This window comes from Eschrichtius robustus, chromosome 4, assembly GCF_028021215.1.
Source record: "Eschrichtius robustus isolate mEscRob2 chromosome 4, mEscRob2.pri, whole genome shotgun sequence".
Taxonomy (NCBI): Eukaryota; Metazoa; Chordata; class Mammalia; order Artiodactyla; family Eschrichtiidae; genus Eschrichtius; species Eschrichtius robustus.
This window is the reverse complement of record NC_090827.1, coordinates 50,732,003-50,758,430: the sequence shown is the minus strand read 5'-3', so window position 1 is coordinate 50,758,430 and position 26,428 is coordinate 50,732,003. Positions and strand designations below refer to the sequence as shown.

The 26,428-nt window shown below is 37.3% G+C and overlaps 1 protein-coding gene and 1 pseudogene across 5 annotated transcripts in view; both read left to right on the top strand.

Annotated features, from left to right (window-relative positions):
* The window catches only part of ARHGAP24 (Rho GTPase activating protein 24), a 514,100-nt gene that overhangs the window by 347,677 nt on the left and 139,995 nt on the right, over positions 1 to 26,428 (top strand). The window contains exon 1 of one of the 5 annotated variants that reach the window (XM_068542702.1): positions 1,579 to 1,768. The exons of the other annotated variants lie outside the window; for them this stretch is intronic. The gene's annotated coding sequence lies outside the window, so the exon portion shown is untranslated. Of the gene's footprint in view, positions 1 to 1,578; positions 1,769 to 26,428 lie in introns of those variants that run through there. 5 annotated transcript variants of the gene reach the window in all.
* Positions 19,334 to 19,699, top strand: LOC137764068 (large ribosomal subunit protein eL22 pseudogene; annotated as a pseudogene).

Below are 26,428 nucleotides of genomic sequence, written 5' to 3'. Positions count from 1 at the left end.
TCCCCGTCATTAATCCCCTTGGGCAACCCCTCCAACACAGGAGTACACCCAGGACACCAGGAACTGTGAAACTGGCCAGGCACGTGAGCATCTTCTACCAGGCTTTCAGCTGGTCTTGTTCTGCCTCAAAGACCAGACAGAGCTCATGTTTTTCACAATTAACTGACTCTGGCCATGTGGTCGCTGCCATCAAGATCTGCCACCAGGAGGACAGCAGTTAATACAATCTTGAACTCTATTTATAGCCCACTTGAAACACACTCCCATGAAGCCTGAGGAGTCCTCCTTGAGAACACAGAAAGTAATTCACTAGTCCCAGCACCAAACTAGGGCAATCGAAGGGTGGCAAATGCAGTAAGTACATTTTTTTCCCAGCCCTCTATAGTTTACAAAGCATCTGCTCCTACACATTGTCCCATTTCATCCTCATACTGACCCAGGAGGGAGCCCCAAAGCAGATGTTGGCAAGAAATCCCCATTTTATAGATTACAAAACTGACACCTCGGAGGTTAGATAAGTTGCTCATTTTACATGGTTGGAGAAGGAGGGGAAAGGAAGGTGGCTAAAGAGTAAAAATAATTTCCGGTTAATACAATCAATCTAAAGTTCAGCGCATAATTATTTACCCGTAAGAAAAAAATAAACAACAAAGAGAAATAATGTTTCATAATGTTCTGGTAAGCTTAAACATTGTTTCTTCTCCACTTCTGATAGGAAAACCAAAATATGAGAAATAAAAACCTAGAGAGACTTTACAGGGAAACATTTATAAACATGTTTGTATCTGTCTAGAACATCTACATGCAGAATGATTATATTTTAGACAAGAAAGGCCTTCTTGAAACCTCTCCAAATTAAAATGTGCATCAGTCAAGACTAATCTTGAAAAAGATGGTAGGAATTTTTATGAGAAATCTTAATTGATTTTGCCAGTCATCTCTGAAATAAATACATCTTTACTGTCTTTTTAATATGGGGGGGGGGTTGCATAATTGAAGTATGTGCCCAAAAAGCAAGACTTCATTAATATGAATTAGTTTATGGACCAGAAATGATTTTGTTCTTAAAAGAATTATTTGATTTTGGCAAATACTTTAATTCTCTAAGAGCTTTCTCTAAGCGGTGTTACTGAGAAAGGGTTTTCAGAAACTTTTTGGCTTGAAAAGGATGTCTGAACAATTAGAATAGCCACACTGAAGTCTGTTTGTGCGTGTGTGTATGTCTGTGTGTGTGTGTGTGTGTGTGTGTGTGTGAGAGAGAGAGAGAGAGAGAGAGAAAAAAAAAGAGAGAGAGAGAGACATTATTACTTCAAGAGGGCCTCTGGGTTAGCAGGTTGGCTCCAAGCCATTTGAGGATTCTCAGATTTACTGCTTCTCGGACTATTGCTGCAGCTCTGATTTATGGACTTCAGAATCTTGTGAAAGGCAAGGTGTCTGAAGTTTAGAGTCGTTCCTGGATGGTCCCTCCTCTTCCCCGTTCACTCCTTTTGCTGCTGTTCACCTTGTAGTGACCTTGCAGGACTCAGCATTTTTACCTGAGCTCAGTAGCCGGGAGCCCACTAGTGCTGGGACGAGGGCAGCAGTTTCCATTCCTGGGTGATGGAGTCATGGGAGAAACTGCAGCGAACCAACAGAGAGTAGGACCTGAGCGGGCGAGCCGGGCTGGACCGTGCTTTAAGCAGCTCAGGACAGAGCAGCTGTTCCCTCTCCCAGCCTGCAAGTGCAGCCTGCATTTGTCACTGACAACTGAAGTGTGTGTTTGTGCAAGGTGAGAGCTGGGTGCTTTTTTGTTAATTTGGAGACAAATCGCCAGGTATTGCTGTTGATTGTTTTTGATCATTTGGGGGTGTTGATATCACCACAAATTCAGGACCTAGACTGTGTGTGGTTTTATTTATACCCTTGTTTTTTGTCACGATCCATTATTCAGCGCTGCACGGTGTCCAAATTATGGCAACAGATTGGACGTACTGCTGTTCTTACACTGAAATGTGATCAGTTTGGTGCAATTTTCTTGGATTCTTTCATTGATTGCTGCTGCCAAACGATGGAGCTGTTCATATAAAGGATTCCAGTGCTGATTTGAAAGCATGTGGAAACAGCTTCAGACATAAATCTGAATTGCTATTTTTTGGAGTACTTGCTGTGGTGTATTCTTTGTTTCACTCATGTTTTAGTGGTTGAAACTTTGGAGACAGCGGAGTGCCTTAGGGCCTGATCTGGTGATAAAAGTAACATGGGAGTTTTCCGTGTTTTTGCTTGTCAAAATGAAAACTTCTGCTTGGCCAGTGGTGTGTGTGTGTGTGTGTGTGTGTTTAAAAAAAAAAAAATCTGAGGATCAAAAGAAAAGCAAATAATACTTTGCTCTATTTTGATGTACTTATCATTAATTTAATCAGCCTCTAAAGCTTTTGTTACCAGCATATTTGAGTTTGGAACTTCACATTTTGTGTACACAAGGACAATACAACTACAGTGTGCACTTGTGAAGGCATGTGGGGGCATGGAGTCTGTGCTTACTAGGAATAAAACAGGAATCCAAAATGTGTTCTTGGTTAAGCTGACAGGCCTTAATACCGCACCAGTTTTGTATGTTAGCTACTTAATGAATCTATGCAAAATATAAAGGAGATACAGTGTATTATTATATCTAAATAAATACACTAGAGATTTGTATTCATGAAACACATGCTCTAAAAAAGGAAAACACGTGGGAATTTGGTACTGTAAAAATAGGATGAGCAAAAGTTTGAAAAGCTGTCAAATTTTACAGGGAGGGGAAAAACAATACATTAAAATGAGGAATAATTGGGATGGAATATGAAAAGTACTTCAACTGCTCAAATTTTTAAGTCTAATGAAAGAACAATAGAATATTTAAGGAAATTCAGAGTCTGCAGAAATGAAGCCAAGAGCAAAAATTCTTAAAGCATGTTTTCAACCTGTGAAATGTACTTATTTGTCTTGAGTTCTGTTGCCTAGATTGATAAATTAGAATTTTTTTTAAATATACATTTTAAAATTTTATTTAAAAGTGGTCTTCATTTGGGTAGACTTTGAAAACTAATAAAGTAACATAAGATGTATTAAAATGCAATGCACATTAAAATTATTCAAACACTTAACAAGTAACATACGATATGAAAACTATTTGTCCCACTTTTGAATTATGTCAGTTTAGAAAGAGTCTAATCCTCTAACGTAGAATATCAACTGTTGCTACATACGCGTGGAATGCTAAGATCCTTGGATACACTTCATGGTTTCTTGCTTTCAGACTATGTTACAGCACTGTGGAACGGTGAGCAGAAAACACTTGACTCTAACATTGTCATGCTTTCTATGTGAGTTTAGAATAGAAATAGTTTCATTTGACAGATATGGAACTTGAGGTGTACAAAGAATTGATGATTGGTTGGCCTTTCCATATAGGAACCTGTACTACCTTGGCTTTTCTGCTGCCTTGATCTAAAATTTGGCTGCTTCTTTAAAAGTGTGTAACATGACTTTATCACCAGGACTGAAAAGAGGTGGTGGAGGGCCTCTTATCAGTGTTTTATAAACACAAGAGTATCCCTGTCTCTATGATGAGTGCAGTCCAATGTGTTCAAATGTGGTGTGTCCATCTGTACCCATGGTCACTTTCCACGCAGAAAGACTAGAAACTTTGATGAACCACAATCAGTGTAACAGCCAAGAAAAGTCTTGAATAGTGCCCTCATTTATTCTTTAGATAACTAGCTTACTGTGGCAGACAAAGAGGTTTAAAAGGGTTTAGAGATTATAGGTACTGACCTCAAAGCACAGGCCAGTATGTGCAAACACATTTACTTCTATGCAATTAAGGGCTCCTAGTTAAAGGAGATGATTAGGCTTCATTTATATATTTGAAAAGTATCTCTTATTTTTTAAAAAGCTTAAGTTTCTTAAGCACATTGTGTTCTCGCTCCCTCTCTTCTTTCAGCTTTATACTCTACTCTAGACTTTAAACTTGCTAAATCCTTAATTTACTGAACCTGCTTTCTTTTGACCTACACTCAATCTCTTCTTGGGTAAGAAAGCAATTATGATTTATCTCCTGGGGCTAGGGGAAGACCCACCTCCCCTGAGATCAAGAGATCACTGCCCACTCTGTGAGCAGGAAATGGGGTGTGATTAGCGGGAAAGAATGGATTGATAAACGGCTACCAGGAAGGCAATGACCGCGTCTATCTTGCCGAGTGTTTCTGCTATTCATGCTCTCTTATCCATCTAGTCTGTTACCAGGCATGGAAACCTTTATCAAGAAATGTTTGCACATAGCAACGTAGTTACACTTTCACAAAGACTTTTGGTAAATTGAGATTAAATATGATTTGTAGTGTATGGGTTTGGCTTAAAGTGGTATCCGTACTTTTTATGTCTTTTTACCTTAGCATTAAGGTAATTAAGTTCTATTTTGCCTAATGACTCCTCCTGAAGTAATGCAGATTCAGGTGAAGTACTGAGTATTCACACAACTTTTAACTATTACTTCCAGATTCCCTAAAGTAGGCCTGGATGGTTTGTGGACAAGAAACATGGAAGGCAGTTTGTATGATGTGACTGTTTTTTCTGGTAGATGTCCCTCCGAGGCTACAGCGTGTCCAGACAATCTCTGGGCTCCTTAGTGGACCACTGGGCTGTAAGAATTTGGCAGCTGGAGTAGGAGCAGGTGGCAGCAGGCAATTCTTCTCTGGAGACAGAGATGAAAAACATTTTCTACAAGTCTACTCAAGAGGCTGGCCTCATTTTTCTTGAATCCAGTGTGTCTTCGAAGGAAACAGGACGGGTAGAGTCTGGTTGCTAGAAGTTGCGCCCAGATTGTGACAGACCTCCAAGGAAGTGCATCTCTGTAGTCCATATATTTTTACAACCAATACAAGTTGTTTTTTAAACTTTTAAATTATTTTTACTAGGGCAGGCTTCAAACCTGATCCCCGTGTCAATCCAGTTCCAACAGCCATCTTCTATCACACAAAACAAAGAATTTTCAAGAAATACTAATAGCCAATTAAACTCTTTACATTTTAATAGCCAAACGATTTTCATCAATGTGTAATTCGAGTAATCACTTCAGGAGAATGTAATTACAACTTCCAAATATTTCTAATGACCAAGAAGCCATCAAGAGACAATTATGGCAAAGTTTCCTGTTACAGGCATATTGGATCTTAAGGGAATGTTCAAGAATTTAATCCAACATATCGAAATCAATAGAAACAGACTTCTATGTGCTCTTTTCTGATAGAATATTTTCAAGATCAACCTGTTTTGAATATTTTTATGATAAAGTATAAAACACACTGGAGGCTTTCCCTTCTCTTACTCCTGTCCTCTTATAGCATGGGGTTTCACTTGACCATTAACTCTTATCAGAACACATCAATGTGTTAAAAGGAATTATTTTGTAGCTACAAAGAAGTATCTCCTTTTCTTTATAAGTTAAGAACCCTGCTTTAAAATGTAGGTTTTATAATTATTTAGGTATAGTGGGAACAACAGATCAGGAGATGATTGCCATTGAAAAGATAGTTTGCTACTCAGTTTCAAAAGGAGGGACACATCATGCCTTGAAGGACCACATAGAGAAGCACCTGGGTTGGTCAGGAGGCAGAGAGAGAAAGGGGGGAACATGGGCAAGAGGCTTTATTGTGGTTTCCTTGGGAAAGAACAGGCAAAGTAGGGTACGTAAGTTTTGGACTGGCTAGTTCGAATAATTTCAGCAGGTTCTGGGGCATAGAGACTGACTCTTGTTGTCTGGGTACCTGGCCCTGAGGTGTTTAGGGCAGATGGATAGTGACCCAGCACGTGAGAGCCTTGTGAGAGCCAGATAAAGGATCTGGTTGGGGTATGGGCTCAGAATTGGTTTATTTGCATAAGAAAGGCATGCTCAGGGTTAGTCTTTTCTGTCTCTAGGAATTGGCTAGCCATGGAAGGGGCAGTCTCTTCAGGGTCAGCAAAGCCCAGATGCCAAAGCATTAGAAATACAGAAAATGAAAAGGCATGACTAATACAAACTAACACACCCAAACAGGAACAGACAAATTACTTAGTATCATTTTGCCAAATTTGGTGTTCACATGGTTAGTTCACTATGAACAACAATCTCTTGATGTGAAATGTACCTCTCCATCAACTCCAGGACCTCTGCCAGCAAACTCCAGAAAGGTTTTGTTCCATTTGTTTTTGTTTTTTAAATGCAATACTTTAAAACAGCAAAAGGGTTGAAAATAATTGAATCCTTTCTACCGAATAACTAGGTACATTTTACTTGTCCTACACAGCTATATATTATTTGATTTAGAGTCTAACAATAAATGTGTCCACATTAGGGTTCTGATAGAATCCTTAATTAGACTAGAATTATTAAAGAAATTTTAACTTTGTACATTCACCATCCACCTTTCGTTGAAATCATCTTCTGACACACAAAAGTTAATAAATAATTGTTAAATGAATAAGTAAATGATTAAGTCACCTGAACTCATTGGCAGAATTTTCTTCGGATTCACTAAGAGCCTTTTACACTGTTTTCAATATGATTTTCAGAATAAGGAAATTCAGAAGAGTAAAATATGTTGATTATTTTGCTCAAACAAAAGCTAAATCTCCTGTCACTTAAAAATAGCCATAACCAGCCATGCCCTTATAAGCAAACACATAATGTGGCAAGGAACATATATAAATTGAGTAACAATTCAGTTTCAGCTGAACTGGCAAAACTGGCCTTCATAATGTCCTACTCCTTGAGTCAGCAGCAATGCACAGAGGGATCAAAGAACATTTAGCAGATGAATAGGATAATAAATTTATCAAATTAGAATAGATCAACATGTGCTAAAAATAACCTGTAATCAAGGAAAGCGGCACCTTAGAAATGTGGCATCTTTCCCTTGTAATACTTCTCCTTTTCATTTTTAAACATTAAGGAAAGGAGAAATCATGTATATGGTTTTTCAGTGGAAATGGAATTTTCTTACTGTCCATGTTTAGTTTCCCCATTCCAGTTACTGGAACTTCCCACAGGAATTTATTGTGTAATAAATGTGGGACTTCAAAATAGTGGCAGAAGGATGATTGAGTGGACAACAGGTATTGATACATTTAGATAGCCATTTGGGAAAAAAAAAGGTTTATCCTTTACACCAAAATAAATCTAGAGGAGTCAAAGATTTAGATGTAAAATATAAAGCTACATGCATGCTAGAAGAAAGCTTTGGTGTACTGACTTGAACAGAGGAGATGCTTCATCCACCGTGTCACTAAGCAGCCACAAACAGGGGTAGAAATGACGTCCTGCTGCTTGAGAGGTGCCTAGGCTTTGTGGTAATTGCTGCAGTTATAGCAGAAGGGAGGTGCCAAAAGTGATCCTTCCTCTGTACCATCTGCCCCATCGTTCTCTATGCTTTTCAGGCACCAAAGCTTCTGAGATGGAGGAAAGCAAAGAAGGTATAAATGTAAATCATTAATTTCTTTTTTAATTCTAAAGCTGATGCTTTATATTTTATCCTGGGGCCAGACAAGTATCGGGAAAAAATTATAGACTGATTTCTTGCTCTTAACTCTCCTGATTCCCAAATCTGAAACGTGATTGAGGTTTCAAAGTGGCCTCACTGTCTCTGGTATCTGCAGGTTTCAGATCTGTGATTTCCATTGGTGTGACAGGGGAATGAGACACTCTCAGCTGTGCCCTGGCCCTTCTGAGTTGTTGTCAGACTAGACTGAACCAATTCCAAAAGCTCTCAAGGGATGTGTGCTTGGTGGCGAGCAGGAGAGCTTCAGTTGGAAAGCTTTTCCTTTAGGGTCTGTGGATTCTTTCTTCTTTGTCACTTCCTTTTCCTCTAGTTAATTTCTTTATCCTGAACTCCTCCCCTCCCATCACCTCCCATACTGCTGCACGCCATCCTCTGACCTGGATGAAAGAAACACTTATGTCATTCACGCTAGGTTTCTCAGACTGGCAGGCTGTTTGGAGCAGTGTGCAGTGTTCCTAGCAACAGATTAAGGCACATTCACAGCACTTTAAAAGCCTGCAGGCATTGAAAAATAACAGAGGACTACCTAGTTATATTTGGAACTTCTACTTTGTGGATTTGTATTAGCTAAGAAACCCAGAAAAGTTTTTAAACTTTTTTTTGGTTTATTTTTAATGGAAACTTGGAAGGTATAACCAGGTTTCTAAAACAGTCGTGATGAATTTAATCATGGCACTGAGAATGAAGGCCAACTGTGTCTATGCTAAGATTTAAAAGTAGGGCATATAAAGTTCACTGGCAGTCACAGGAAGGTGATTTTAATTATCAGGAATATTTTATATTCATTAAGAACTCAGGCACTAGGGTCAGCTAGACCTGTTTTAAAATCCATGAACAAGTTGTTTGTGCGAAAGTTATTTAAACTTCAGTTTGTAAATCTCTAATATTAGCATAAATCACAAATATTAAGGTTAAAATGACAAACTATGTATGTGAACTTGTTTTTAGTGTAAGAAATAATCAAAAAGCTAATCAACATAGATGTGTAGGGAGGTAGTTTAGCAAATAGAATTGTCACAATTTTGTGGAGGAGTGAGTTTTTTCTAGATCTGGCAAAGGCTCAAAGTTAGGAAAAGTTATCAGGGAGAAGAAGGAAAAAAATAATGAGAAAGGAAAGAAGGTAAATCTGACTATCCCAGAAGAGAGATCTGATCATCATTGTACGTACCCTCCTTCCATGAGGCTTAACACCATATCTTAGAGCAGGTGCTTATTTATGTTTGAAGAATGAATAAAGAAAAGGAAGGAGTGAGACCATAACCATAATGGTGGAGGGAAATGGATGGCTGTACAAAAGAAGCTCCAGGATGTCCTATCTGAAGTACACTGTGCTAGATTTATCTACAAGGATCAAAAAATAAAACAACAAATCAAGAAGAACAGATATGTTAATTACATGGTATGTTCTTTATCACAGTCTATAAAGTGGAGGGGGTGAGAAATGAAACCAGCCATCTTTGAACACACAAAGGGAATGACACACCTGTTAAATCAGAGAGACAGAGAGAGACATATGAAGTCAGCATGGTTTCTGGTAGAAGTCAAGAGGTGAACCCAGAGCCTAAACTGGAAAGACCATTAATCTTAAAGAAATGTCAAAATGGGAGGAGACCTTCAACATAGAGGAGCTGTTGGCATTTGGTGAGAGGCAAAGATTTATCATCTCTTGCTTTGCTTTATTTAGTTTCCCAATGCCTTGCCCATTAAATGCCAATAACTCCATCCATTTATTGTGAAAACTCAAACACTCCTACGCTTTTCCAAACATCCCTCCAGGGAGTGGTACCACCCCCATGTAGAGTATAAAAAATAGGATGAACTATATTCAGAAGTGTAAAGGCTAAGTATCATAATGAAGAGCTTCACACCCTTGACTTTCATGGATCTTGGAAGCTTGTGTTTTACGCTCTTAAAATGAAAGCAAAGGTCTTGAGTAATTTGTCATTTTGCTGAGGAATGTTTGGAGTGAGACTGATTTGTATGGACCCGTCATTTAGCTAGTGAGTGAGATTAGTTTACTTCATTCTTTTCTACATCTTCTAAAAATCTATGTGGGTTGTTTTTTCTACTTGTATTCATTGGAAACTTAATAACTCTCATAGTGTGATTTAAAAACAAAAACAGAAGAGCTTTGTTTCATTGTAGAAAAATGGCTTCAAAAAGAAAAGCTATTTGTAGGGCTTCTAATGAAGCACAAAGGATGTGAAGAGGTAGAAATAAATGGGAATTCATAGACAAAAGCAGTTTTGAATAAATTATGAAATTCAAATTTGGCAGTACCGATGATCTATGTCAAAATGAGTCCACCAAATGTGCTATAAAGCAACAGCAACAACAACAAAAAAGTGATTCGTAAAATTGTTTTAATGCCTTTATAATTTATTTTAGGTCTATGTTTATAGGGTTATTAAGGGGCCACTCCAAGTTTTCATTTTCTGAGGGAAATTATATGCTATAGAAGGATTTGGGAATATAGAGATTCGCAAAAATCTGGGCATATGTCCTTTGAGTGTTAAGCGTCAAGTTTGTTGATTCCTAAGGGGAACTAACAACAGAACAACAACTAACAACTAAATCTACAGTAGATTTAACCTGTTTCATGATTAACACCTGCAATGACTGTAGGACCAATCCAAGCTTTTGTCTTAGGCAAACCTGAGAAAACATGACCTACCCCTTTGTGTTACCTTATCTGTGTGTGTAATGTCGCCCTCACATTCTTCACATTGTACTAAGTTTAGTGGTGTACTGAAATGTTCCATATATGTCAGAGAGGAGGAGAAAGAAGAGGTGTCAGGGAAGAGTTGTTAATACTATATCTGTATTTCTTTTCTAAGGCTGCTGTAACAAAATTCGACAAACTGGATGGCTTAAACCACAGAAATGTACTGTCTCACAATTCTGGAGGCCAGAAGTCTAAAATCAAGGTGTTGGCAGGCCTATGCTCCCTTTGAAGGCCTGGGAATGGATTTGTTCCAGGCCTCTCTCCTTAGCTTGTACATAGCCATCTTCTGCCTGTGTCTTTACATCATCTTCCTTCTGTGAATGTTTGTCTCTGTGTCCAAATTTCCCTTTTTTATAAGGATTACGAGTCATATTAGATTATGGCCTACCCTATTGACTTTAACTTAATTATCTCTGTAAAGACCCTTTCTATTTCCAAATAAGTTTACATTGTGAGGTACAGGGGGTTAGAACTTCATCGTATCTTTTGGCGGGGGGACACAATTCAACCCATAACGTTGGATCAAGTAAGGTGATGATAAGGAAAATGCAGAGTACAGGACTGGCTGTCTTATTACCGTCACACTATTCAAAGTGTGGTCAGTGAATCAGCAGCATCAGTATCACCTCAGAGCTGGTTAGGAATGCAGATCATCCAGCCCTGTCCTAGGCCTATGGAATCAGAATCTGCATATTTACCTAGATTCCCAGATGTTTTATTTATACATTAAGATTTGAGAAAAGCTATTCTAGCTCATAGAATAAAAGCCCCATTCTCAAATGCCAAGAAGGAGAATAAAAACAAAGTGTTTATACGCAGAAGCCTCATTAATATGTGCACTTAGCAAGTATAAGCCATTATTCCAGCACAGCTATGGCACAGTTATCTATAAAGGGAATATTGATCTCTGGAAATAATTTTAGGAGTTAAGTTTCAATTATCATTAATTTCCTTTACTGTAGATTATCCCTTGGGAGTGAACTCAGAAGATCATCATATATAGAGAACATTCAAATTATTTCTCCTACACTTAACTTTGCTTGTGTAAGTTGCTTCTTTTCTGCCAACCTGGTCTACAATTTAAGTTGACTCAGCTAGCTGAGTCATAGAACTTAATCCTGAAATAAGGTCCATTGAGGGGAAAAAAAATGTCCCTTAGTATAGGGGGAAAGGCACTTGAGTTTATAGCACCATCTTCTAAGTGATTAAAAGCATGTGAGCTCTTGTTCTCTTACTTTTGCCTTTTCTGTCCCATAGTTTTTGTGCTCCCCTAAAAATGTAATTCACCCAGAAGTTGTGTCTATGTTACATGAAGACAAATAGAAACATAAAACTTGAAAATAAAAGAGGCATAATTAAACTTGTCCTGGAGTCAACTTAGGCAAATGCTTGTAACAGCAAGGGAACAAATACAGCTTCATGAGAGGAACTCTGAGGGCACGGTTCTCATGGAGTTGGGGACTTTAAGTGAAATATGATTTTCTGCAGGATTAAAATATGCTCAGGAGGAATCTGCTTCCCTAAAATCCAGGATGTCAGCAAGTATGCAACATGAACAATATTCTGATTCCATTGAAACTGCCATGCTGCGGAAAATATTGCTGGTAAATTTCCCTACATGGGGATCAACCTTTGTAACTGGAAATTTGACAACTCTTGATAACATTTGTACCGTCTTCTCTTGAGATTTATATTTGGCTTAGGTCCCTAGATAAGTGTTAGTATTTTGAATCTGTTAGCTTTATCTATATATTAAGTAGTAAAACCATACTTCGAGAATGTGCTAGTGGCATCATTTAATTGTCTTGATCATCTTTTCTGTTAGCATTCTTTATTGGGTTTGAAAAATGTCAAGAAAGAATGGTGAATATGTATTGCTACTATGTGCCAGCCACTTTCCTAAGTGCTTTACATACTTAAACACTTGTAATTCTTACAACAATGTCATAAATTACAGATGAGAAAACTGTGCAGATAAGGAAATTGAGGCAGAAAGAGGTTAAATATGTTGCCATGTCAATTAGTGTCAGAGTCAGAATTCCAGATCTGATGCCAGATCCCATGTGCATAACCACTGTGGATACTGCCTCTCAAAAGAGACAAGTAATTATTCTGAATATCTCATTAATGGGCCAAAATAACTACTTTAAAATGTGTTTTTAAAATCTCTTTTATTGCACAGACAATTATTACTGCAGATGTGCCTTCTCTTTGAGTGGGGGGATTGTGTCCTTCCTCAAGTGATCTATTTTAGGCACAGTTCCTTTCAGCTATACACCAAATAGAATGCTTTTCATACCCTCCCTCCATCACTAATTCCACACCTCCTCCATTTACCTGATGTCTCCGTGTACCTGTTGTCTTCTTTATTCACAGGAGGATACACCTTGGATGTTTCTGCTTTTCCTCTCCTTGCTTCTGCCTCTGGCTGAACTGAGTTCCTCACTTTTATTTATTGTTGTTGTTCTGTTCTATATGCAGTTCTAATAAAAAGCGTAGGTCAGTTGCCACAACACGGGCATTGTCCATGGCGTTCTCATGAACAACTAATTACCTTAGATGACATCTAATAAATGTTTGATGCATGCTTAATTCCAGAGGGAAGGGGAAACACAACAATAGCAATGAACTAAAAATGGTAGCTACTCCCATTGCTCTGGGAAATCATAATGAAACAGGATAGACTCAGTAGAAATAATTGCACAGATTGTCTTTAAATATGAAAAACAGCAATTTATAAAAGTATTATTTGACATAGTCCTTGCTTCCAAGTACCTTTCTCAAAGAGGAAAGTGTCTATATTGATTAGAATTTGGATATCAGAGGATAGAGACTCTCTAGTGGTCCATACCTTTTATCAATATTATTTACTCAAATTTGAATCCCTGATAACAGTGTTTATATTCACATAGAACTTCTTTATCACTGCAAATAAAACATTAAACCTGCATTTGCCTGATTATAATTCCAACATTTTTGAGAATAAAATAATTTCACTCTGTTGACCAAGTAGATGCAAAATAAATGCTAATTTTAACTGGAGTTAACTTAGAAGGTATAAAGTACCCTTCTTAAGAAACTCAGTGACCTGTATCTGGCTGGAGAAAACAGAACAAAACAAAAAACAAAAACCACATGACAGAATAAACTTAAGTAAACTTTGATTAAAAAAAGAAAACTAGGGCCAAGTTCAGAATTACTTAAGGGAGATGAGAATCATTTTTTCCTGAATTGCATTTTAAGTCTTGACTTTAAGCAGTGAGCTTGTATAATTGAAAGCCATGAAGAAAGATAAGCTTCAGAGTGGACACTGGGCCCAGCAGTTATGCAAGGTGTGATGAACAGAGTGGCCCCGTGTACAAAGCATTGCAATTGGCCTGTCCTGCTCCACAGGTGCCATGACTCATCCCGTATTATATATCATATGATTTGTTTCTCATTCATAACTGTTGTGTATACAAGGCTTTGAATATTTAGCAGGATTGTAACTGATGGCTATGACTTTGGCTTTGCAAATTGAAAAGAAGCCCATAAAGTGTGAAATTTTTAAGAGATAAACATCCTACCTGTGATAGACCAATATTATTGAAATACAGCCTCTATAAATGAAAGTTCAGGTATTAATTTGATTTTGTATTGAGACACAGCTTGTTGGTAATGGCCCTTAGCAGTCTTAAAGCCATCATGTCACTTGATCAAAAGGAGATTATTCATATTACAAAGTCCCATAAATTAAGGGTAGAAGTAGACAGAGAGATACATTAATTATGTAATTAGACAACATATATCAATTTATCCAACATGAAACTGCTGATCATTTTAGGTGCCTTATTTGATTTTAGTATCTTCTTTCTTTGGATTTGGTTTCTCAAATGTAACAAAGATGTTCTAAATGAAGACATTAAAGTAGCTACCTTGGACTTCCCTGGTGGCGCAGTGGTTAAGAATCTGCCTGCCAATGCAGGGCACACAGGTTCGAGCCCTGGTCCGGGAAGATCCCACATGCTGCGGAGCGACTAAACCCGTGTGCCACAACTACTGACCCTGCACTCTAGAGCCCGTGAGCCACAACTACTGAGCCTGCATGCCGCAACTACTGAAGCCCAGGTGCCTAGAGCCCGTGCTCCACAACAAGAGAAGCCACTGCAATGAGAAGCCCACGCACCGCAATGAAGAGTAGCCCCCGCTCGCCACAACTAGAGAGAGCTCACGCACAGCAACAAAGACCCAATGCAGCCAATAAACAAATAAATAAATAAATTTAAAACACATTGTTTCTCATTTAAAAAAAAAAAAAAAAAGTAGCTGCCTTAACATCTATAGCGAATCCCAGAGGATGTTGTTTTGTTTTATTTACCAAAGCTCCATTTTAGACTTACCTGTTACTAGTTTTCAAATGTGATCTAGAATGATTGTTCAGTAGAACGTCTTCATTCAGTAGAGCATATTCCTGTATGTTCAGTAGAGTCTGTCTATTAAAAATTTACATTGTTTCTTTTTTTTTTTTTTTTTTGCCTGTGTTGGGTCTTCGTTGCTGTGCGTGGGCTTCCTCTAGTTGTGGCAAGTGGCGGCTACTCTTCGTTGTGGTACGAGGGCTTCTCATTGCGGTGGCTTCTCTTGTTGCGGAGCACGGGCTCTAGGTGCACAGGCTTCAGTAGTTGTGGCGCAGGGGCTTAGTTGCTCCGCGGCATGTGGGATCTTCCCAGACCAGGGCTCAAACCCATGTCCCCTGGATTGGCAGGCAGATTCTTAACCACTGCACCACCAGGGAAGTCCCTACAGTGTTTCTTGATGAAAACATTCTCCTGACACTGTGGCTGTAGAAGTAAGGATAGTCTCTATCAATTCATTTGAATGTCTACATATTTGCACATTTTTAGCAGATAATTTGTGGTCAAAGACCAGAGAAAAGAGGCAACTTCTCCCACAAGTGATGTTTCTAGTAACTGAAAAAAGAGAAACAAAGTACACTGTAGTCTCCTGCAACTCATAAATCCTTACTCTTGAAATGGGTTAGGTTGAGTCTCTATTAATACAGCTTCTAGGAGAGAGGGCCGATCCTTTGCGGGTTTTTTTTTTTTTTTTAACAGTGTGAAACGAGTCACTGAACATCAAATAGGATGGAGCTATATAACTTGGCACAACTCTTTGTTTGTATTGGCCACACTGATACTTTTCCTCAGTCTCTTTTTATTCTTATATTTTGTTTACTTATTGGGCAGACTTTCAGGTCAAATTGTCAGGCAAGATAGCTTTCATTAATTATTCTATTCTAATTCAAGTTTATATCTCAAGGGTAGTGATTGAAAGTTGTATGAAATGTGTGGAGAGGAACTTTCTTTTCAACTTATAAAATGTTACTAAAATGATTTTCAAATGTGACAGGAGGAAGGGATCTTGCAATTCCCTTCTTTTTCCTAGTGAATTCAGTCATTCTAACAAGTCTTTTTACTTCATATTGCTTCATATTCTTGAGAGAAAATGTACTGCAAAACTTTCTATTTAATTTCATGTCAGCTTTAAGACAACTGATATTTGGTTAATATGAATGGGAAACAATTTTAAATATTCAAAAACTATCATTTTAAGCTCTGTTGAAATAAGTACACATGTTTTTCAACATTGGTATAAATTTGGTTAAAATTTGTAGATTTCAAAATGCATGCCTGTGTGCTTTTCAGTACAAATTTTGACATATCCAAATTATGTTATTTACTAAAATAGGAAGTATGGGTAGATTTTTAAACTCTGAACTCAACTACTGATGCACCCTATTTTAAACAAATATACTGCATTACAAAGTTTCCTATTTCTCCCAGATGGGTATAAAAGTAGAGGACGTTATTTTATCTTTAACAATCATTTCATGTAATTTCACATTTTTCAAGACAAGTTTTTCAAGGAGAAAGTAGTGATGGAAGACTTCTCTCTTTAGATTCTTTGAACACCAATAATTTGGGGCTTGTGCGTCATTGAGATGATAAAAATAATGACACTAGACTTTTATTTACCCAAATACAACCCCAAGAAGTGGTCATAGTGTCATTTCCATCTCACAGCAAAGGAAACAACTGAGTGTTACAGGGATTGAATTACTTCCCCAACTATCAAATAGCAGAGTCTGGGTCCAAACTCAATTGGCCTTGCGACCAAAGAGGCCAGGAGCTCTTAAGTTCTTGCTTAATCAACCCTGCTCAATTCAATTTTATAGCCTGCCAAGGAGCATCTTGCTGGTGCCTAGGCCTGTTTAACACTGCTGAATGAAATATGTTCCCTGAATGTGTTTTATAGATAGGTGTGCTAGGGTGAGGCCAGAGGAAGAAATTCTCAACACCATTTAACCAATGTTGGCTTTATGTACATTGCCATACAATATAAAATCTGCTGTATGTATACTGGACTTTTGTGTCCAGTTTCATTTGAAGAAAACAATTCTAATAAAAACAAACAAAAATGAACAAATAAAACTATTGCTATAGTAAAATACAATTAATGATGATAACAGTAGTAAAATGTAATACCTGTATGGGGCTTATATAAGCCAGAAACTTTTCCAGGTAATTCTTATTGTTACCCAATAAGATAAGTTCTATTATTCTCATGTCATAGATGAGGAAACTAAAGAGGTTAAATAATGACTTCTCCAAGGTCTTGGCTAGTAAAGAGTGCATTTGGAATCAGAACTCAGGCAGTCTGGCTCCCAAAACACTATGCTATGCAGCCTCTGGATTGTAAATAATAATAATAACATATACTCTCACTGTGTACCAAGCACTATTCTAAGCATTTACACCAAGCCTGTTTATGTGGCCCTTTCCCCATAGGTAAAAGAGACCAGAGAGAGCAGGAATATGTCTCTGAAACTACTGAATATTTTAGGTATAATAAAAAATGTGTTACCTGTTGAACGTATGTCCCATAGGTACTGTACTTGAGTGATTAAGAGGAGATGCATATGTGCCCCTCAAGAGGAATTTCAGAGTTTCTCTTTTGCAATAAATGCATAATTAACATCATTCAGGTATTCTGTGATGTGTTCTGTCCCCCAACCCTGACCCCACAGTTAAGTGCAGTGGAAAATAGATGGGAGTTTAAGGCCTGTCTTCACTCTATGTGTGCTTTAAGCTCTCTTTAATTTCTATGAGTTTAGAGCATAGGCTCTGGAGTCAGGACCTCTCAATTCAAATCCTGACTCTGTCCCTGTTACCCAGGTGACGCTAGGCAAGTTACTTAACCTGTTTTTCTCACTGGCTGCATCCACAGATGGGAAGGATTAACATTAGATACATCAAAAGCTATGGTAAACAATGTAAAACATTTTTGTTGTGGTTATTACAAGACAATAAACGAAGTCCTCCTGGTCTTTGAAATGTACAAAACATAATGAAACTGCCACTTCACCTCAATTGGGTCCCATAAAATGAGAAGCAATAAAGAAAAACAAGTCAATTATTCCACGGTCATGAATTCAACCCATGAGGAGAACTGGCAAGGCACGTTATATACACATCAGCTGTGGCAAAAATAAGTCAACATTGTTTGTAAAAGGCCTGTGATGTCTGGATTACCAGCTGTCTGGAAAAAGGAGAACATAGCTTCCTTTTTTGTTTAATGTGGTCTGCCAGCCAGCTGGCATCAGGGGAAGAGGAAGGGAGCTCATGTTGATTGAGCGAGTGTCTGTGCCAAGTGTATTGTGTAACTTGTCTCATTTGGTCCTCCCAGCTGGTTGGTAGGGTGGTATCAATACCCCTGATGTACACATGGAAGACAGACTTAGGGAGGTCAAATAACCCAGCCAAAAACCCACAGGTAGTAAATGGGATTCTGACTCCAAATTTAGTCAGGTCATGCCACTGGCTGCTTTTTTTTTTTTAATTGAGGTATAGTTGATTTACAATGTTGTGTTAGTTTCTGGTGTACAGAAAAGTGACTGTTATACATATATACTCTTTTTCATGTTATTTCCATTATGGTTTATTACAAGTTATTGAGTATATTTCCCTGTGCTAAACAGTAGGACCTTGTTGTTTATCTATTTTATATGCAGTAGTTTGTATCTGCTAATCCCAATCTGCTAATTTATCCCTTCTCCCTTCTTTCCCCTTTGGTAACCATAAATTTGTTTTCTGTGGCCATTGACTGCTCTTGATAATGCTAAATATACTCATTGTTGACCAATTGGAGTTAGCAGTAAAAATAAAAAATTTCACATTAAGAAATACCACATTTCACATTAAGATATTTCAAAATTGTATAATCAACAAATATTTATTTATAAACGACCTCTAGTTTTTTCCTCATCCATAATTGACTCAAAAGCTTCTGGTGTCTTTCATTTCCCTTTATGTTCTCGTCCTTTATAATTTTTCATATTTCTTCCTTATTACTAACGTAAAAATGGAAAATTGTGGAAGGGATGAATATTATGTACCAAAGTAAGAAATTTTAAATGTATGAAAAAATTAAAATACATAGGGTTAAAAGTATACTAGACTTTTTTCTTGTAAGTATCCATAAGAAATCAACTCATGGACAATGTGATAAATTTGTCATTATTGAGTCGAATATGTAAGTTGCTATTAGAATTTTTGTGACCGCCTTTAAGTTTTTAGAAGATTAGATTGATGGTACAGTAAGATTTTCTATTTAGGTTAATACTGCCATTAAAATGCTAGATTAGTCAGATAGCTCTTTTATTTTCTCTGTTTGTCTCGTAACATAAAAGAAGATGAACAGAATTAAAACTGCACCATTTGTCAGGAAACCTGCATTCTAGTTCTATGTTCTATTATTATCTGTGATTTATAGGTAAGGAAAAGTTAAATCGCTAGTAAGTGGCAGAGCTAATATCCAAATTCAAGATGCAAATAACAGAAGATCCAAAGGGGACTCGTGATAAGAAAAATTTGATAGTAGATTCATAAATTTGGACTTGAAGTCTTTTTACTCATCCATTGTAGATCAGAAGGCAGTTGGTGGTTTTTAATCATTCCCTGAATAACTTGCAATTTCTTAGCTAATAAAATAATCAAATTTAAACCAAAGGGCGGCAATGGCACCAGTGAAAAAGCTTGTGGTGAAGGGGGGCAAAAAAAAGAAGCAGGTCCTGAAGTTTACTCTTGACTCTACCCATCCTGTAGAAGATGGAATCATGGATGCTGCCAATTTTGGGCAGTTTCTTAAGGAAAGAATCAAAGTGAATGGAAAAGCTGGGAATCTCGGAGGAGGTGTTGTAACAACTGAAAGAAGCAAAAGCAAGATCACTGTAACTTCCGAGGTGCCTTTTTCCAAAAGGTATTTGAAATATCTCACAAAAAAATATTTGAAGAAGAATAATCTCCGTGATTGGTTACGTGTAGTTGCTAACAGCAAATAAAGTTACAAATTACCTTACTTCCAGATTAATCAAGATGAAGAAGAGGAGGAAGATGAGGATCGAAACTCAGTTATCTGGAGTATTTTGTATGAATTCTAAAATAAAATTTAGGAAACAAAATGGTGGGTTTCCTTGTATCTCTGCAGTGTGTATTGAACAGAACATTGGAAATCACAGTGAAAGGGCTTCACTTGGGCTGCCACTCACTTATTTGTAATTAACTTTTTTCTGCTTGAAAATTTCAATTCTTGTGGTAGAAATACCAAAATAGAAGGATAAGGCTCCTTCAAGGGAACTGACTACTGTTTGACATTGAGCAGGTGGATGAGGGCGTGAAGATGTGAGTTCAGTTAGTCACTATTTTACACAAAAAGGGGTGAGTCAGTTTCATCTGATACTTTTCTCAAAGACTGAGGAATACAAATGTAGGACCTCCTAATTCACTGAAAGCAGATCCAGTGACTTGTTTATGAGGTTCTCTTTTTGGGAAAGTGGCAATGTCAATAAAATGCAGGCTTCTGGGGCATTTGTCTTTTCATTTTCTGATTACAAATTACTCGACGTACACAGTTACTATGTATGTTAATCCTTTTTCTTCCTGTAGAACTAAAACGTGGTCCTTCTGTGTCGCTGCATATTCTACTACCCCTCAGGAAAGGGTCTGGAGAGCGACTGTAAAAGTCACAGGTGTTCAATTAAGGAAAGGTCTACAAAATATGAATTTGTAAATAATCATTGTTTCTACAAGTCTTTGCACCAAACTGTCCCTTTGAACCCCACCAGGGGAAGCTGGAGATGAGGAATAGTGGAGCTTCCAAAGGTGGGTGTCGGTGAGGTTCCCTGGGGTCAGGATCAGAATCCCAGAGTTCTGGAGTCTTACCACGCACGGGGGCAGGTGTGAAGGAGAGGGGCCTGGGAGACAGCTCAGGCTGAAGAGAAGTGTTGAGATGCCCAGAGAGTAGTCCCTTTCACACCATTTAGGCGACGGCTGGGCTTAAAAGTCATTCTACAAACTGACACGTTAAGCAGGGCCAAACTGAAAGGGGTTCCCACGATACTGGGGGCTCTGCTGCCATATGTGTAGAGGCTAGAGATCTGTGAAAGGTCATCAATGAGACTGTAAAAATGTGATTGTTGCTGACAGAATATCAAGAGTGACTTTGAGAAGAGACCCCGATGCCTTATGGTGCCCTCCTAAAATCTGAATTCTACAGGACAGTCTGCATTGTCTTAAGATTACATTGTATCAAATTCATGTTTCTCAAGAGCTTGCCTAGGGCTCATTTCCACACCTGAAATTCTTGTGCTCTTGCTAGTTACACAGCTGGAAATTAAATGTTTTGAGTCGTACCTTAGCTCCAATTTAACATTTGGTGCTCCTTGGGTTGAATTTAATATACTAAGGCGTTGCAATTTCATTTGTGGTAAAGGCTCTAGCATTTTCTATTTTTATGCAAATTTCTTGAAGCAGAATTGTTTGCATGTTTCTCTGCCCTAGAGAAAGCAGTGTTTCTTTCAAATTTAACTGAGGCATCAGTTGCTCTTTGGTGCTCTCCATTACCATGATTATTAACTTTGTTAGCAAGTTTGTGACTTGGGTTTGCAAGTTTTCCTTGTTTGTTGCACTGATGTTCCCTTGTAGTAATTCTTAGTTTGGTTGTAAAAAAAATTAGCCCTGGGCTGAAATTAGCATATCATTTTTTTTTTAAAAAACTATTCCCAGAATTTAAAACTTGTAATAAAATTGAAGATAAAAGGTTTTTCTATGCCTTTTTGAACTCTTGTATTTTGACTTTTGATCACATTTTATATTAAAATGGCTAACACATGGCTAAAAAAAAAAAATTTTAAACCAAAGAATACCAGTAATGCTTGACTATTAATTCCAGCTGATGGGATAAATATGAATTTAGAGATTGGTGTATAATAAGAATAAGAAAAGAAATAATGATTCTTTATATATAATGTTATATTTTAAGATAATTTCTCACCAGTATAAATTTGTGTATATTCATGGAGAGACATTTTTATGCAAGGTTTGTTCATTCAAATCTAAACCTTTCTCATGAGTCAACATTTTTCTTGTGATTTTTGTTAATACTCAGGGGAAACATTTTTTAACATGCTTTGTTTTGTAGAATTAATAGTGCAATATTGAATATGACATGGAACATATTACAGTGCTATTAGATTTAAAAAATATGCAACTGTAATTAGAGTAAACTTCAGTTGTTTTCAGGATAAAAATTGTTCTACATTGTTTTGCATTCCTACAATGGACATAAGATATGTATGTGAGTGTACACACATGCACACGAGTGTGCAAACATGTGTGTGCAAGTGTTGTGCAAGTTATGCCTGAGCAGGGTAGAGTAGGGGATGTGTGTACTGATAGTGGTCTTTAAAGGCAGAGCAAAACATTCCATTTTATTAGATTACATATATATTGAACTTAGCACATTAAGATTTAAAAAACTAAGATCAATAGATATCAAGCAGCTGGTTAAAGTCACATGGCTAGTCAGTGGCAGGGTCCCATTCTAACTCAAGTCTGTCTTCCTCTCAGACTATAGAAACATTAATGTATACATTCATGTAACGCATTACTGTATATCTGTGTACATATTTTGAAACTTAAATACAATATTTGCATTTGCTTCCTTAGGATTTTTCTCTACTTTTAATATTCCCTCTCCTTTCAATACAAGTTTTGCTTAAACACGCTTAAGACATAGCAGTATTTCTCATCAGCATCCACCTCATTCAGGGAGAAGTAGCAGCACAACCTTATAAGTTAAATAAATAATAAATGCTGAACTGTGAATTGTGAATCGAAAGCTCCCACTTACATTAATAGAGTTAAAAATTAAGTAAAAAAACAACATTTTCTGCTGGTGGATATTGGGAGGGTTACACTAGTACTCGATTTTTCTAAACAGCAAAAATTTCAAAGTCATTAGAAAGGTTTATTTAGCTACTAAGAATATGTAAAGATTTATTGGTGATTACACTCTTTAAAGTAAAAAAGTAGGATCTTTTTATATTTCTGGTTATTATTTCCTTTTTTTATGGAATGTCATTGACATTGCTAGAAGGCAAAAAATCACAAAGCTGCCTTCTTACAGCAACTTGTCTTCACCCTCTGCCCTGCTCTCTGTGAGTTAAGAGGATGGGGGAACCCCATTTCACCATCACAGGTCAGGATTTTTGATTAATGATGCTTTTTGTTGAGAGATACTACTTTAATATCTTACCTTTTGCTTCTCCTGTAGAATGAGTCAGACAGTACAGCATAAGTCATCATTAGGATTGGGGAAGTGCTTCTTTGAAGTCAACACTTTTACATTTCCTATTGGAATAACAATAAAACAATCAATTAATTACCACTTAATGGTAATGGGTTCATTCTCACATATCACAGGGTGGCTATTAACCAACTTTCACTCCACCCTGTTACCTTGCATAAACATAATTTGTCAGGATTCCAATACTGTATTTATTACCACGCTGTGGGTCTCAGAAAAATTGATTTCTGGCCTTTTAATTAGGAAAAGCAATAAGCAAACAGATTTGTACAGTTTGATATCTGAAATATAGTTAAATAGAAAGCTACCTTTCAGTCAAAGGACCACCTTTAGAACTATTTCATTATTTTCATTATTTATGTTTCAGGATAAGATATCACAGCAAGATTTACAATAGTTTTACCACCATTTCATAGCTTACAAAGGCTAGAATATAATTCAGCCAAAGTCAATCTAAATCCATACATTCTTTCGAAAGATCTTAGATGCCAGCTGGTTCTAGAAACAAAAGGGGGAATTTTGAGGGTACATCCATTTATGAACTATGTTGGGAATTTCTAGATATCATATTTCTACTAAAACTTTCGGAGTACATGCAAAGACTTCCACCAGTAAATTTTTATAACAATATAATACTTCAATATCTAGATTTTATTCTTCACTTGATCTGCAATAAATATCTAATAAGAAAGATTAAAGTATCATCTGATTATTTTGAATCCCCAGAAAATTTGCCTGACTTATTTTTTCATTCATTTAACAAATATCTGTTCATTTGTATTATGTGATAAGTACCATTCTGAGAACTGGGAATATCGCAGTGAATCAAACTGACAAACTCTTTGTCCTCAATAATCTTACATTATAGCTACCAGAAGATATATAATTACAGTATATTGTATGTATAAACAATGCTTAATAAGATAAATGTAAAGCATGCCAGGCAGCAAGGGCTATAAAGAAAGATATAGCAGAGGCAGAGAAAAAGATCACAGAGTGGGTGGAGCAGAGTACTATTTTATGTAGGATTATCAACATACACCTCTCTGAGGCAAATTGTGAGCCAAAGCCTAAGGGAGGTTGCTGTGTATTGAGCTGTCCAAACAGGGGAAATGGCAGATGGATAGGTTCAGATGTGAGACTGTACTTGGCCTGCTGGAGGAACTGCAAGGAAACCTGTTTAGGGGGCAGACGAGGTCAAAGATTAGGGCACACGTAGCGTCCTCATTGGCTAAGGAAGTGATGATCTGTTTATTCACAGCATAGAGCTTAGGGTTCAGGATATGGTGGTATTTGGTGGGTCACACTGCCAAGGACCCAATCACCCATCCCTCAAGTTGCAGGTTTAGTAGTTTAATGTATCTCAATGCTGCAGAAGAATTATGTTTGTTTTTCAGATGAAGACATCTCACAATAAGTGAATCTAGGTATGTTATACATGATTACATAGTTAGTAAACGGCAGAGCTGGTAGCCTCATCTATGTTCTATAACTTTTCTCCCAGTTCACCACACTGTCTCTGCAGTGAGGCAAATCTGCTATGTCCAGGTCTATACCCCAAATCAGAAAAACATGGGCTGACCAATGAAATGTCACCCATTTGTCAGTTTGTTCATATGAGATACAAAATATCCAAATTGTATATTTATATACAGGAAGACAATGACATGAAATGACGACTGCTGCAGAAATCCTGTCTACATGAACTGAAATCTCAGAGGCAACATATAATGGTCAGCATTTTCAACACACTTGACAAATGGCATTTTGAATTTACAAAATTGAAAAACTAGAAAATTACATTCCTATGGACTAAAGACTTATAAACACAATTTAGACTCAAGGGCCTTTGTAGATAATGGTTCTGGTGTGTTGTTAGCTGGTGTAAATTCAGCAAAAAAAAAAAAAAAAAAAAAAATTATGATAAGGAGGAAAGTTCTAAGAGTAACATATTGGTCAGCTTTGTCTTGGGGAAATTATTTCTTCCCTTTTCCCAGCTTTCCCACTTTACTTATAAAATGAAGGTGTTATAAAACATTATCTCTAAGTCTTCAAGGCTCCCTGTGGAAAGTTCCAAAATTACATAAATCCATTCATTTCTTGCTCCTTTATTTCTCTCTTTTCCTTTAGCCTACAAAGCCCAGAAGACTTGTAGTTCAGTGACTGGGTTTCTTCCACCAGGTCCAAAGTGGAACTAGTGTTTATGCTGAGCCAGTGAGTGAGCTCAGACATCTCATATGCACTTGGTCCCTGGAGTTCTGCCACTTGATATGGTATTTTCAGGGATGACTTCACAATATAGGAAACAGATACTCAGCCATGCTCATCATTAGATCCAGCACCTAACAGGCAGCATTTCTAAGAGAAAAACAACAATAACACTTCATACCTTTAAAGTTCTGGGGTTGCCCTAAGAACAAGGGACTATTTACCGGACATTATGCTTTTCAAGGTCCTAGCTTTATGTTAACTTTGTTTTGTTCTTATAGCAGTAGTACCAGGTGACCAGGTGTCATCTCCTTTGTGTGAAGCCTATCACTATCACTCCTGAGGATTGCAACTAATATCTAATATTGGTGGACCTCTTTCCATTTTGAAAAACAATTTTCAATGTGCCATCTCATGAAATATTCACAGTAGCTCTGTGAGTTTGTTTGTATTAAATTATTAGCCCAATGTGATCAAACATTATTTGTGTATACATGTGTGTATGTAAGAAAGTGTGAGACACTGAGCCAAAGACCAACTAAGTTCTTCAGACTCTAAATCTGCTCTTCTCTAAACCACAGAAAATCTAAACCTGAAATGTTGGAGCCAAACTTGACTAGGGTACACAGGAAAAAGGCTCTGTGAAATTAAGCCTAGACATACTGATCCTATATTTGAGTGAGAGTGATCAAATATAGAATCAGCTTAATTAGACAGAGTCTAATAGCCTACCTGAAGAATCTGAGATTCCCATGATGTTTATACTCCGTGTAGAAAAGTAGGATGCTGAGAAGTTCCCCATTCCCTCAGCCTGGCTTTGAAGTTGGCCTCTAGAAGTGATGTGCTATTCACGCACAATTCTCTTTTGGACGTGTGTTTAGGTTTCTCTTGAGTGAAACCTAGGAGTGGAATGGCTGAGTAATTTGCTAAGTGTATTTTTAACTGTGTGAGAAATTGAGCAAGTGTTTTCCAAATGATTTGCACCATTTTATATTCTCACTAGTATATATGAGAGTTCCAGTTGCTTCACATCTTTGCTACCACTCGGTAATGTCAGTTTGTTTTTAAAAATTTTGGCTATTCTAGTGGGTACTTAGTGGAATTTCGTTGTGGTTTTAATCTGATTTTCTCTGATGACTAATAACGTTAAGTATCTGGTTATGAACTTTCTGGCCTTTCATATATCTTCTTTTGTTTACTGTTCACATATTTTCCTAATTTATTTGAAGGAGCTTATTATCTCCTCATTAATGTGTTG